The sequence below is a fragment of the Tupaia chinensis genome, unplaced genomic scaffold (assembly GCF_000334495.1).
Source record: "Tupaia chinensis unplaced genomic scaffold, TupChi_1.0 Scaffold000146_1, whole genome shotgun sequence".
NCBI lineage: Eukaryota > Metazoa > Chordata > Mammalia > Scandentia > Tupaiidae > Tupaia > Tupaia belangeri.
Window position 1 is genome coordinate 610,005 of NW_006159616.1, and position 2,827 is coordinate 612,831.

Below are 2,827 nucleotides of genomic sequence, written 5' to 3' on the forward strand. Positions count from 1 at the left end.
ACTATAGGGCGCGTGCACTCGCCAGACAGACAGAGAGACAGAAAGCGAGAAATCACCCCCCATGGGGGATGGCCACACCGCGATCCCTTCTCCTCCATTCTCCTCTCGGGATCTTGGGCATGCTCGCACACGCGCCCGGTGTGAGTTTAAGCCACCGGGTCCCGGACTCAAATCGCGGTCGACTACATGGGAGTCCAGCGACAGCCATTACGCTAACTGCTGGTCCCTCATTCACACTCTTGAGCATCTCATGCCAGCAAAGGCTCCGAGGCTAGAAATGAATGGTGTGGGTTGCTGGGGGCCAGAGGTGCCCAAGGGGGAAGACGGGGTCAGAGAAATAGGCTGGACCTCAGCGACTAAACCAAACCATCAGCTTTGAAAGCCATAGAGAGATGGGCCAGCCCGTGGTGTGAAGGTTAAGGGGGCTGGATCCCACAAGGCCAACTGCATGGTTCGAGTCCTGGACCTGGCGGCTTAGAAAAAAACAGGCACCTGTGCATGCGTGTATGCCCCGAATCCTGAGAGGAGTGAAGGAGAAGGGATGGCGGCGTGGTTCTTCTGCCCTTCCCCGTCCCCCCCAGCCTTGCTCCAATGCACATGGCCTCTGGCAAAAAAGAAAAGAAGCACTCAATGGCGGAAATTCTGCAGAGGAGTGACACAGCTCCGTGCTGAGAGGACACTGTGTGAGCGAGGAATGGCGTGGAGGAGCCTGGAGGCAGGCAGGCCGACCAGGAGGCTAAGCAAACGAGGCCGTAGGCTGAAGTGAGCCGGGCGGTGGGGGCCGGTTGTCCATCCACCCAGAGCTTCTTGTTTTCCGCGGGGACCCCAGGGAAACTTTCCTGTCTTGCCCACAGGGAAGGGGGCTGCGCTGGAGCTCGGGAGGAGTGAGTGGCCCCAGCAGCGGGTATGCCCTAGAAGACCTCTGATGTGTGTGCAGTGTGGGAAAAGAGAGAGGGTGCCTAACGAGAGGGCCCAGATGCTGGGCTGGGTGGAAGGGCGAAGGCAGTGTAGTCTACTGGTCAGAAACGCACCCTCTTTCCGATCCGAGCTCTGCCACTTCTCGGCTGTGTGACATGGCCAGGCCCCTGAGCCTCAGCTTTCTCGTCTGTAAACGTGACTAAGAACGGGGCTCACTCCTCGAGGCTGCTGTGCGGCTGGGCACGCTGCTGTGATGAGGCTCAGCACGGATGCGCCCGAAGGGGAGCTTCGGACTCCCCGTCTCCCAGAGTGGTCTTGCAGGGCCAGTGCGGCCATCCTGGCTCTGCGGTGCTTCTCCAGGCCAGAGTAGCTCCACAAACAGGCCGGCTTGGGCTGACACCAAAAGGAATTAGGTCAAGGGAACTCCAGCCAGGACCCAAACACAAAATGATGCTTCGGTTAGCCCAGGGCCACGTTCTGAGGGAAATGGGTCATGTCTGTTCCAGTTTTAGAAGCATTAACATTATTCTCTCTTTATTCCATGGCTCCCAGGTGAGATTTCTATGTTTTTTAAAAGAATTATCTATTAGATTTTATTATTCTTATTTTCAATTTGCTATAGGGCACATGCACTCACCAGAGAGAGACAGAGAGAAAGTGAGAAAGCAAGCCGCCAGGTCCAGGACTCGAACTGTGGTCGGTCTTGTGGAAATCCCGTGCCTTCACCACTACGCCACCTGCTAGCCCGAGATTGTTTTATTTTGTTTGTTTCTTCCCTGTTGTGTGAGTGCTTGTGTACCAGTCTTCCTATCACCTCAGTTGTTGTTAACACGTTTTGCATATATTCTTTCACGTAATTTTGGTTTTTTACTTTCTTCATGATAAAATACACACACACATGCACGTGCACTCACAAGAGAGAAAAAAATACCCCTCGGTGGGGCCTGATTACACTGCAGTCCTTCTTCCAATTCTCCATCCTGCCAGGATCTGGAGTGTTGCTGCCAGGGCTGGGATTCGAACTCCTGCCAGCTGTGTGTGATCCCTCCTCTAAACCATGCTTAACTGCCCCACCCAGGGCTGACTTCTTTTCATGTAATTTTTATGGCAATTTTCTCTCCCTTTTTTAATTATTTTATTGAATTTTATTTATTTATTTTAATTTGACCAGAGAGGGAGAGAGAGAAAGAGAGAAAACCAGCCACCAGGTCCAGGACCTAACTGTGGCCGGCCATATGGGAGTCCAGCGCCCTTAACCACCACTCCACCTGCCGGCCCTGTGGCAACTCTCTTAAGCAGGTACTATTTTTTATTGTCTCCACGAAGTTGATGAAACTGAGGCCTGGAGAGGCTAGTACATGCACTGGGTCTGACACCCACCCCCTTGCTCCTCACGCCACACTTCCCAGCCTGTGGACAGGTCAGCCCGGGGCTCCCCAGCACCTGCCCTGCGATCACCCTCTGAGAATACCAAGACTTGCCTGGGCAGGAAGCCCATAAGAGACATAGTCGAGGGACACAGGACGGAGCTGTTCCCAGGAAACTCAGACTGACGGGCTGGTCCTGCTGCCTAGGGAGCAGATCCCCATGCACCGAGGTCCAACCCCCAACCAGGGGCTTGCAGGGCGACGCTGGAAGGTGGCTGGCGGGAAGGTGGCTGGTGGTTGAGGCGCTGGTCCACATGGCTGAGGGCTTAAGTCCCCAACCTGGCGGCTGGCTTACTCACTCCCCTCCCATCCCCACTCCCCTTCTGGTCAAATAAAAATGTAATAATAAATGAATTAAATTAAATAACTCTAAAGAAACAAAGCAAAACAAAACCCAGATTGCCGGGGCCAGCCAGTGGTTGAGGCAGTTGAATTCCACATGGCTGAATGTGCAGTTCCAGTCCTGGCCCCAGCAGCTGGGA